The following is a 12,980-nucleotide window of genomic DNA, read 5'->3' as shown; positions in this document are numbered from 1 at the left end:
CTTGTCCAAAGATGGGAGAAAACTCACACCCGATCGAATTCAGGCTATTCTAGAGACCCCTATCCCTAGAACCCCGAAGCAAGTCCGCTCTTTGGTAGGCCTCACCCCCTTCTGTCGACAATGGTTGCCAAATTTCAGCCTCATTGTGAAACCACTACTTTCCCTACTGGCTAAAGATGTCCCCTTCCCGCTCCCTTGGACCCCTGAATGCCAATCCTCCTTCAAGGAACTACGAGACGCCCTTCGTTCAGCACCAGTCCTAGGAACCCCTGATTATACAAAACCCTTCTCTCTCTACACCCACGAATGGGAGGGATGCGCTTTGTCTGTCCTGACCCAAACCATCGCCCCCAAACAACGACCATGTGCCTATTTCTCTGCCACTCTTGACCCTGTAGCGAGAGCTTTGCCTGCCTGCCTTCGAGCAGTAGCTGCTGCTGCTGTCTCTATCCGAAAAAGTGAGGGGATCGTACTCTCGAATTCCCTCACGGTACTAGTGCCCCATGCTGTTGACACCCTCCTAAACCAGACCAAGACACAACACCTGACCAGCGCACGACTGACTGGGTACGAACTGACACTGCTCGCACCTCACATCACGTTGAAACGATGCACCACACTGAACCCAGCCACCTTGTTGCCTCTGCCTGAGAATGATCCCGATGTGCCCCCTATACATGACTGTGTGACCCTCACGGACGAACAGACTAGGAGTAGAGTGGACCTTCGAGACACAGCTTTCCCAGATCCTGACGGAGAGCTATGGGTGGATGGCTCTTGCATCAAACTCACCGATGGCACCACCTCAGCTGCGTATGCAGTCACCACAGCCCGAACTGTAGTTGAGACCGCCCGCATCACACAGAAATCTGCACAGGCAGCAGAACTGATTGCCCTCACACGAGCTTGTATCCTAGCAGCAGGGACGACAGCAAACATTTACACGGACAGCCAGTATGCCTTCGGGGTGGTGCATCATTTTGGGCTCCTGTGAAAGGAAAGGGGATTCCTGACCTCACACGGCACCCCCATCCTACACGGAGATCTAGTCTCCGCTCTGACTGAAGCAGTTCTCCTTCCCAAACGACTTGCTGTGATCAAATGTCAGGCACACAAAAGGGTGACAGATATCGTCGGACAGGGGAATGCACTGGCGGACATCACCGCCCGGACGACAGCAGAGAATAGGACGACAACACGCATATACGTGACCAGGTCACAAACAGAAAAATGGAAGGACGCTAGGGAGACCATTAGGGACATCCAGATAGCCAGTGCACCACACGAATTGACTGAATGGGCACGGGTGGGACTGAAGGACGATGAAGGCTGCTGGCGGACAAAAGACACGAACAAATGGTTGCTACCCAATTCATACTTGATCCCTATACTGACCATGGCTCACTCCCCTGCACACATAGGAGCAGCCCCTATGGCTGAACTTGTCTCCCGAGTATGGCATAACGACAAAATTACAGACTCAGCCAAACGCCTTGTCCAACAATGCCTAGTTTGTCTGCAACACAACCCTGGGAAAGGAACTGTCATACCCCGGGGAGGGTTTGGAGTCCCCAACCACCCATTTGAAGTCCTACAGATGGACTATATTCAGTTAGAGAGATGTCAAGGACTGAAGTATGTACTTGTTGTTGTATGCGCTTTTAGCAAATGGGTGGAAGCCTACCCGACGCGTGACAACACTGCCATTGCCACTGCAAAAGTACTGCTGAAAGAGTTCTTCCCTCGCTACGGCCTTTGCTGTATTTTATGGAGTGACAATGGCCCCCATTTCATAGCCGAGGTTATCCAGCTTATCCTGAAAGGACTGGGGGTACGACAGAAATTCCACGCAGTTTTCCACCCCCAATCTGCTGGACTGGTCGAGCGGCACAATGCCACATTGAAACTAAAACTGGAGAAAATAGTGGCTACCACAGGACTAAAATGGCCAGACGCTCTTCCCCTGGCATTGCTGTCAATGCGTTCCACCCCCACCAAACACCACTTGACCCCTTACGAGGTCGTTTTCGGCTGGCCCATGAGTATCTGGTCTGCACCCAAACCGACATCTATTCACGACGTCCCGGACGTCCTAATGTCTGACTATCTGTATAACCTAACTAAAACACTGTCTGTTATTCATCATCAGGTGCTGCAGGCCATCCCCGATGCTTCCAGGGGCCCCGGACATACCATCCAGCCTGGAGATTTCGTCCTAATTCGGAACTTCCAGCGGGAGAAGAGTCTGGAACCCCGCTGGACGGGCCCCTGGCAAGTCTTGATCACCACCCGAACAGCTCTTCGAGTGGAGGGGAAGCGAAACTGGCTGCATGCACATCATTGCAAGAAAATCTCTCCGACCCTGACGTCGACCCAAGACATGAGCACCCAGGAAGAGCTCCTGAACAAAGACCAACCATCCCTGAGCTGCTACCCTGAAACAGAGACACTCGAATTGGCGAAAGTCCCTGATCCCACTGTGCCATCCAGAGAAGGGTATAACCTGCGACGAAAGAAGGGAGCTTCGGCTAAGCAGACCACTGACTAAGTTACAATTCTCAGAAAACGTGGCCTAACACTACTAAGGCTGCCAGGAGAGAAGCCCAACGAAGTTTGTGGTTCTGCCCACTACCGAGCACCTTGAAGATGATGGAAGCGCCCGATACGAAGATGATGGAAGCAACCGGACATCCGAAGACCCACTACAGAAACCCGAAAACTGACAGGTTGCACAGCTCAAAGACTATTGCTCTTCTTATCGCTCTTCTCTTTTGCCTCCTCCTCATGACTACCTTCTGGATCGTGGAAGAGAACGCACCGGCTCATAAGACATTCCTAACGACTGCACAGCCTACCACCATGAAAGAACACTACCTGGTCTCTCTTTCACCTCGAATCCAAGAAAGGCGTAAGGAGTTCTGGAACAACTCCTTCGTACAGTTGCTGCACCAACACAACCTTGCTGCCAATGCCACGAATTGCTGGATCTGTGGGTTGATACCACATGCCACCGGACATTCCATCCCCTTCATCCCTTCACCTTTCTCTGTTCATGGTTCCTGCCTTGCTTGGCTGATCCTCTTGCAAGAGAGCTACAGAGACAATGCCACTTCCAGCTAAACTATGTCACACTTTTATCATGGAGTCTGGCTGAACAAAACCGGAAGAACTGCTGCTCCCTTCTGCCCTCTATCCTCCAATGCTTCTGTTCACATGGACATCCCCGCCAAAGAAAGGGTGGAGATGCAAGTATTTAACAATCCAGCCAGACCCACCTTCTCCTACCTCCGGAAACGAACGGCTGCCACCCTGACTGTGGCCCTATCTGTCGTCAATGTCTCAGGCCTTGTATGCATCACAGGCCATGGGACACAACTGGTGGGCCACAGCGCTTGCCGCATCACCAGAACTTTGGACTCAACCGACCCACCCTCTTTTGTCACCTCTCCAAACATGTACTTCGTCTGTGGTACAAAAGCCTACACCTGGCTCCCAAAGGGCTGGGGAGGTACCTGCTACATTGCCTTCATCCTTCCTCCGACCTATGTGGCTCCGGCAAACCATCACCGACAAAAACGAGCAAAGGACATTGAGCAGGCCGACTCCACTGGAGCACAATTCTTGGATGCAATAAAGGGACTTGTTCCACTTTGGGGTCCGATGGCGAACAGTCGTGCCATTCGGCATTTGTCCCAGGCACTCGAAACAACGATGAACATTACAGCTGGTATCCTCACAAACAACACAGCCGAGCTTCAGGCGGTCCGTCTGGTGGCTCTTCAAAACCGCCTTGTTCTAGATGTGGTTCTAGCTGACCGTGGAGGAGCATGTCGTATCATCGGGTCCAGCTGTTGTACCTACATACCAGACAATTCACCCTCAGTCTACAAGGCCATTGAACACCTCCACAGACTCTCCTCAGAAGTTCATCAGGAACAAGAAGGATGGTCGCTTGGGAGTTGGTTCTGGAGTGTTGTAAAGGACTGGGGATGGAGGTTGTTCATGATCGTACTGATACCAATCGTCGTAATATGTGGACTCTGCCTGGTTATTCAATGCTTGCCGCCTCTGTGCTCACTGTTTGCTAACTGTATTTGCCCTAAGACTCCGAACATCGAAGCTGAACGTATGAAAGCTTTGTATGATATCGAAATACGTAATATAATGGGGATAGACATAAATTGACAAGCTGGCTAGATATGTTGAAAAGGGAGGACTGTTAAAATCTAGAGTGTGGCGTAAACATTATCGGCGCCATCTTGTCCTTTTCAGATCCATACGTGCGCGTAAGCAGCAGCCATTTTGATTACCATGGCCTCTCTGCCCACTTCTGATAGCCAGCGCATCTCTCCCCCTCCCTCTCCGGCCTCGCAAGCCTCCCCCTCGCTCTGATAGCCCCCGATCTCTCCTGCCTGGGCCATAAACGCACCTCCAGCGCGACCCTGTCTCCGAGCCACGTCCCGTGCTGAACCCCCTCGCTCTTTCATCTCATTCAAAGAACAGGCCCTTTTGATAACCTCTTCCTCCCTGCCCGATTGTCCGGCCTGATCCCAGGCCATCACCTAGCTCAACAGATGCAGTTTATTGCCCCCTACAGTAGGACCTCGCCTCACATCAAAGGAGCAGGGATTAATCAATGCCTTCACACCCCTAGATCCGACCGATCGCCCACATTCCTGTTCCCAGCGGAATGTCCAGCTGCGCGATAGCCATCATGCTGAGATTTGGGTGGGGACCTCTACTGTAGATATGTGTGAGAACGGGCCTGAACCGGGGATTCCAAAGATGCCTTTTTGAACTTCAAAGCAATACCACGGATGTCATAAATGTAATAAAGCCATAAACCTGTGTATAAGAGGCCAGGCCTCAGAGATGCGGTTAGAGCACCTCGAGAAGATACCCTGTTGCCTGATTTGACGTGTTCTGCTCCGTCGGAATAAACTCCTGTTTCCTGCCTTCCTGTCTCCAGTGCCTGCCTCTTTGTTTGGTAATATCGGATGGTATGAGAGGTGGCTAACGCCGGGCAAACACTGAAGGTTCTTGGTCGACTTCGGCCCTACCTTTTCACAAGTCATGCGGATTTAGAGATGTATATGAAACAATGCTGGTTCAGCAACATTGAGCATGCAGGTAAAACCATCCAGCTATGAAGTATAGAATCGCATAAAGAACTCCAAATTATCAAGGTAGGAAACACATGTTGAAAAAATCCCCAGCAGAGAAATGGCAGCAGACTCAGTGAAAACAAAAATCACCTCAGTTACTGTGAAGGGGACCTAGTAGCACGAAACAGCTTTCAGGAGTTAAAGCTCCATGATGAGAAATGCGCGGAAGCCAAAACAAAATGGTGGGCGCTACAAGAGCTCCGACGTGACGTTAGCAAAAGGAAGGAAGCGCTGGGTGGCGAGAGAAGACAAACCGCTCACCCGACGGCGCTCGCCTTCCGACGCAAGAACATAGCAGCCGCTGAAGAAGAGACAGCTCCAAAGTGCCGCAAAAGTAAATAAAGGTGTCCGGTGCGGCGGAGTATCATCCCTAAGCCACCATCTTGCGTGGCGCCGTAGCCATGCCCCACCGGTAGCCTTTCTAAGTAGAAGGTTACTTCCCCGGGAGCAGACGTAGAGTGTAATTGAGCATGAGGCATTTGCTGGGGTCTGAACCCTGAAGAAGTTGAGACCCTACCTGTTTGGGACTCACTTATGGCTTCAGACAGACCACAGGCACCTTAGATGGTTGATGCAGATGAAGGGTGAGAATCCCAAGTTGGTGAGGTAGTCCATTTTCCTACAGGGTATGGATTTCACGGTGGAACACCACCCTGGTATCGAACACGCCAATGCTGACGGTCTGTCCAGATTTTTCCTCCTTAGTGAGTAGAACCCCCAAGGGTATGGTTAGTTCTCCCCTACATTTCAGCTGGAGGGGACACGTGTTAGACCTGGCATCATTGGCGAAGGTCTCCATCCCCCTACGACTCTTCCTGTCTTGTATATTGGCTGGATATAGATGTTTTGGGTGCCGTGCCACTGCCACTGCCACTCAGTGCCACAGCGCGAATGCCCCATGTATACAAATGACTGTGTGAATGAGGATAGCTCTGATGCTTACATTAGTATAGCCCGTTTTGTTAAGGATTACTCTCTATCACACTATCGGGGCCTAGGAACCCGATAGGAACTACGAGTTTGATATGTTTCTGATCAGGCCGGCAAGGGCCATCTTTTAGTAAGACCGTTTAGGTATCATATGTTGTGAAATGCCTTTCCTGAAAACACGGTAGTTTCTTGTTTAAAGCTTTACTGCGGGCTGTTGCGAGTATGCGTATTGGCTGTCTGGTTTTGGAGCAGCAGGGACAGCTGGGTCACACCTCGCTGGAGAGAGAGATCGGTATTCCAAGCGTGGGGAGGGGTGACTCTTTGATCCACGCAGGTTCGTGCCTGGCAAGGTGAATGATGGCTCCAACTCTCACTGGGTGTCTGATAGCAGACCCCCTCATTCTGAAAGGGCAGGATGTTGCCTCGTAAACCAAGTGCTCCCTGACCCCACCGATCTGGTTCAGACTGGAATCTTTGATGTGCAACCTTAGAAAACAAAGAGTTTTTAGGTATAAAATGCTGCGCTGGAACTTTGGCCAAGTGAGTCCCCTCTAGATGTCAAGATGAGACTCTATCAGAGTGAACAGAAAAAAGGACTTTGCAACTTTAAATCCTTCTTGCCGAAGAAACTACCCGAGGGCCCAAATCGAGGGAGCCTCCTGCCGAAGTCTCAGGGACATTAGACTTCACCCAGTCGGCCGTTGGAATTCACGTGCGAGGAGTTCTGCTTGCTGGTGAGGCCCCTGTCGAGTAATCCGGAGCCTCTAGTTCTAGTGTAAGGGCCATGGACTGGGCATTTTCAGAAACATTTGTTGAACCTGTGCGGGCTGCTGCAGCTCAGAGAGAACTCCCGCTGCTGAGCGGCTGCCTAATTCTGAACCTTTGAACCTTTCCTTGAGGAACCTGTGCGGGCCACTGCAGCTCAGAGAGAACTGCCGCCACTGAGCGCCCGCCTAATTCTGTATCTTTGAACTGTTCTTCACTAAACGGTGCACCATCGTGATTTGTCCTGTGGGCCGCCGCAGCCAGAGGACAGCTGTAGCCGGTGAGCGCCCACCACCCTTTGTTACTGTGCATCATTGTACTTTGTTGTGTGCGCCGCTGTAGCCAGGGGATAGCTGTAGCCGCTGAGCGCCCACAACTTTGATTACCTTGAATCCCCCTTTCGTAATTGTCCCACAGGCCATGGCTGCTGAGGGAGCTGTAGCCGCTGAGAGCCTGCACCCTTGACACTTTGGCATCCCCCTTTTGGAATTGTCCCGTGGGCCGCCGCAGCTGAGGAAGCTGAAGCCGCTGAGTGCCCGCTCCCTTGATGACTTTGCATTCCCCCCCGAAATTGTCCTGTGAGCCGCAGCAGCAAAGAGAGAGCTGCTGCCGCTGTGCGCCCAACACGGAGCGACACGACGAGAGTCCTTGCCTTACCCAACCCGGGCCGCCGCAGCAGCGTGCTGCAGCTGCTTAGAGCCTGTCTGTCCCTGAGTGCCGAGTCAGTGTGGGTGCACGCTGCGGACCTCTGCTGCCCCGTATTGTGGTCACTGGAGTCCACCTGTCACTGCATTAGCTTCTTTGAGAAGCTGCATGCTGTCCCCCCTTTCAACAACAGTTGCCTGGTTCGCAACGGATTGCGTAGACCCAGTCCCGGAACTCAGTCAGTGTTACACTTTGGTGGATATGTTGTTATCTCTTTAAGTCCTTATGAGTTGACGTGAATTGTCTTTGTTGACGTTCTTTGAGAGTTGAGTTAAACTGTTAGATAATGATATTATTTTTCTATACCTACCTGAGTTGTGTCCTTTTGTGGTGTCATTACTGCCTTTTTGTACATGGTCATAAACGCTTTACACACTGCATCTGAGATAGGCCTAACTGCTCGTGCTACGTTACCACAGGGTTGATCAGGGGTTATCGAAAGGGGTGACCCACTTGCCCTGACTTAGGAGGAAGGGTCCCTATTTGGACAGTGACACCAGCCAGTGCCAACGAGAGACCCCCATTTCTAACAATGAGCAATAAAGATGCCTTAACATTTAGTTTTTTCTCTCGTTGCATTTGTTATGAGTGCAAGCAAGAGCTGAAATGTCAGGCTATGTTTTCTTACAAATTGTTGCAAACTCTTTTAACAGTGCTACTAGTGTTTACTTTTCTTTCTCTGGCTGCAAAGTGAGACGATCAGCTGTTCCACTTTCCTGCTGGGGTATAGGAAGTATGTGAAAGAACATGCTGTAGGATTTAATTGTTTTTCTAACGTACACAATTTAAGCACCTGTAAATGAACTATACAAATATTTCAAAATATATCAGCTATTTGGAAAGCACAAATGAAGCACAATGTTTGTAATTCTGAAGTTTGATGGAAACAAAGATGTTATTAGGATTAAAAATATCTAGGCACTTTACTTGGTGATGGCACAATATTTGCTGAAACCCGATTTAAGCACATCATCGTTTGAGGACCACAAAAGTTCTGTGAATGTCTCAGTAACTTGCATTTGAAATTGTGCTGCCCTTGAATGACAGTTTGCAAGGCACCATGCTAAAGTGATTTAGTTGAACAATGTGCTCCAAAATGAACCACATGCCACATATCACATGCTTACCAGCCTCCTGCTGAATGGGGGTGTTTCATTTCTACACTTTGGGGCATATTCTCAAGAACATGTGATAACCATCTCAAAAGTAACTTAACGCAACTACCAACATCGCAGTCTATCGTGGGAAGCATTCTCAACACAGCGGTACCATGCGATAGTTACCAGATAATGAGTCAACTGATCGCCTTAAAATCAAGGCCACGCTGCAAAAGAGCGAAACTCGAACGCAATAAATCTTGTGTTAAGCCTAATCGCGGTACAAAAAGCACCGAAAACCAGCAACTGGCATGAAAATCCCACACGTCTTAGGGGAAAATGCACCATAAAAGCAAGGTAAACAAATGGTGAGATGCCAATGTGAGAGTAAAACCCCACAGCTGTGATGCACAACAAATGACCATTGTCCAAATCAGATAGGCATTTCCCCACAAACAGCCACATGCACATTGACATGCATCCAGTATGTAACCTGCGCCAATGCGGAAACAAACATGGTACACACTGTGAAACCGCATCTCCCCCTTACATTGCAGAGTGACAAACAACATCCCATGGACACCGACATGCTATGTCCATGATCAAACAAGAATGAAAGCACGGACTAATGTAGGGGCAGTGACTCCCCCTTACGTATGTGTTTCCCATGTCATGGGACTTGAGTCACAGGGTGCATCCCTGCATCTTAGCGGCACATATCAAAGCACAAAAGAATCCCTGTTGTCACTTGTAGGCCACAAATGACAGCCAAAATGGAATGAATCCGGACACGTGTGAAATGCCGAAGATTTGGATACCGTAACAACTGTGATACAGAGAACTGGCAGGTCGAATACGTGACACCATAAACAACCTCACTGCACAGAGGTGACACACCCACCATCTATCAACAAATCTCTCAATTGACAGCACAACATGTCGCACCCACACTTGTCTGAGTGAAGTGCCTGTACAGATGAGTGACATGCATGCAGGGAATGTGTATCGGAATGCTTTTATCAGCACATGCAGTGCCTGTGGCAGTCAATGTACTGTGCCATTACTGCTAAGGACCCACACAATTTGACATCAACCAGAGAAGAAATTGTCAATGACAGGCTATTCCTGCTGCGGCTGCAGTGGGGTTTGGTCCACCTGTCTCATCTTCATCATCATCTTCTGGTGCATCAGGCACTCGTATCCATGGGGCTTTGCTGCAGACACATATGTTGTGCAACACACAACATGCAATGGTCATCTTGCACACGAGGTCTGGGCTGTACAGGAGCTTACCACCTGTGATGTCCAGGCACCTGAAAAGTGACTTGAAAATGCCAAATGTGCACTCCACGTTGCCCCCGGTGCGTTTGTGAGCCACATTGTACTGCCTCTGGGGCCATGTGTTCGGGGCTCAGAGGGGTGTCATCATCCATGCGCAGAATGCATATCCTTGGTCACCTGTGACAGTGCAGAGAGACATGAGTCACGACTACGTACTGCATGATGTGTTGGCAGGCTCACTGGTTCATTGATGTGTGATATGTATGACTTAGTGATTCCTGTATGACATGTACTGCGTGTTGCAAATGAGCTGCATCACTGTGTACTACGTAGCTTTACTGCTGTACCTCCCCGGAGCACAGTCACTAGTGTGCGCAGTGCGATTACATCACATGCACCCCTACGGCACACCCTTGATATTCCTGTCTGCGCATGTCTACAAGCCTAAGTACGACACAGTGATGATGCTGCACAGAATGTGTGTAGGCCCATTGCAAGGACAGGGCTGACACAGATGTAGAGCACCTGCCTGGCTGAACTCGACATGCAGTTAAGGATACATCTTTGGCTCAGGCTGCGCTAATAGTGACAAACATAACAGTTGGAATGTGTGATCTCTGACCACAAGCAGGCATGCCCACCCCCATGTACCCCTTTGGCTGACCACCAACACCGGGGAAATGCCACATTGCAACATTGTTGATTGCGTGACGGGTGGCGCAGACACTACAACAGAGACACACACATCAGCCACATTCTTGGCAAGGCCCATACTGAACGACACCCAGATCCATGTGTGTAGGAGCCACACCCCTAAGCAGTACTGTTGTACGCCTGTCCACCCTGCCTACATTCACATGAAGATACAACCCAGTTACAGGTCCCATGTCTACACCACTGCCTGCGGTGACATGGTTGTACACGCTGTACACAGCACAATGTAGTGTGGAATGGCCCCGGTCCTACAGGCATACATAATTACCACACGGATACACTGAGTGAGTTTGTGGGACTGGATACGGGCACATGTGCCTGGCCCCTTTTATGTTATGTTATGTTATATTTAATTTATACAGCGCACGACTACTCGAAGTGTCCCGGCGCTTGCTCCAGAAAGTAAACTGCACACAGATCAAAAGCTAAAAAAGCAACGTTTTTAGTTTTTTCTTAAAAAGCAATGGGTCCTGGTGTGTGTCTCTGTTGTAGTGTTTTATTGCCAGTGTCACATCTCCAGTGATGGCTGTGCTGGATGGGTGTTGGATAGTGTAAGTCACCATTCAGGGGTTGGTTGGTGTGGCAAAAACCACAACAGTGAGCAGACAATCAGCAGTACAAGGTATGGACATCATGGGTCCCGGACTTGAGTGGCACAGAGTTTGTGGCCCCGCACGCACAGCGGCCAGCACAGGCACAGCGCCACAGGACAGAGACTTGCAGTGCACTGAGGTAGGGCCACGCGAGCTGAGCGTGTACTCATCAATGTCCAAGGGGAATGTCGCGGAGGGTTGCAAGGGACAGTGGAAGGTGTCCCTCCAGGTCATGATGCAGAGGGCAGAAGCAAGCAGAAACAGGCAAATTGCGGAGTTGGATGCTACAGACTCCACTTTTCCATCTTGTCAGTATCAGCTACATGTCGAGGAAGACAACCTCCAGCCCATGGGCCCTGATGCCACTGATGTACGAACAGAGATTGACCATGAATTTCTGGGCACACACTCAGGGGCAACAGAGCTGGAAGGGGATGCAGTCTGCGATGGGGCCTGTAGAATGACATCAACTCTGCCATGTACAGGGCAAGACTCAGTTCAAAATGTATGGCCTACTCCACCGCAGTGTGTGCCGGTGCCAGCATTCATCAGGGGCCAACAGCCACATGTCGTAGGAATGGGCTGGCCAGAGTCAGTGGCACCAGTGTAGTTGTTGGTAGTGTCCCATCACCTCCGTAAAGGTGAGCCTTTTTTCCTCAGGACTGAATCGCGTCTTCCACTTACTCCTTTCCTTGCATACTGTGACATGAACACTGCCATTAAGCAATCAAGTCTCAGTTCCAAAAATGTGACCTAGTTGGCCGCAGTGTTGGACGGAGGCTGCGGTCAGCGCAGGTTAACCGCTGTCCAGCCATCCCCTCCTGTATCTCTAACACACGACGTTGGAATGGCATTTGTATTAGATTTGTGGGTGACATAGGTAGTTGCACCAGAGCTGAGCGGGTGTTTAGCCAGTGATGATGCAGTGTCCTGCCTGTGACAGACTGCATTGGATTGGTGTGAGGCCTGCAGTACCGCAGTGTAGGCTGAAGTCAGCAGTCAGCAAGTGCCCACAGACACCATTGGTGCGAGTCCTATGCACACCCTTGGGGGCACCACATTGAAGGGATTATAGAGAAATAACCTCAGCTTTAAATAATGTACTCCACCATGATGTAATCAAGACTAAGTACCAAATGTGTGTCCTACTTGTCCGCTGTGTATGCCGGTGGAGTACGTCAACAAGAATGGAGTTCAAGGGGCCTGTGTCGCGGAGTCCGTGATGGTCCGAGGAGGCTGCCATGGTCGTGGGCTTATGGCCTGGAGCTGGCACCAGCATGTGGTGGGCCCTCTTCGGCACACACCAGTGTCGGCAGTTGGGCATTGAGGCCTGGGTGCGCAGGGGCGGCAAGACTGGTTTGGGAACTAGCGACCTGGGGTGCATCAGGCCCCCAGGATCGCAGGCAACACCGCTCATGGAGATGGCGTCAGCCCTCGTGGCGGGGTGAGAGGTGCTGCCCCAGCACACACGTTGGGCATTCCGGAAGAGAACCACGCCCAGAAGTACATGCTTTTTATTCACACCCCGACGCTGGCCTGGCATACTCTGGACTGGCCCACTCCGCCCCCGCTTACAGGGGGACGTAACAAGCTACATTTCCGCAATTTTCCCTACTGGCTGGGGTGACATGGTTGCATCCACTGTCCACTACACTCCATACACCAGCAGTGTGTGTCGACATGGATATATGTGTGGTTTGCATACTGCAGTCTGACCAGCACATCCATGC

This window comes from Lissotriton helveticus, chromosome 2_1 (genome assembly GCF_964261635.1).
Source record: "Lissotriton helveticus chromosome 2_1, aLisHel1.1, whole genome shotgun sequence".
NCBI classification, from domain to species: Eukaryota; Metazoa; Chordata; class Amphibia; order Caudata; family Salamandridae; genus Lissotriton; species Lissotriton helveticus.
This window is presented reverse-complemented; position numbering follows the sequence as displayed.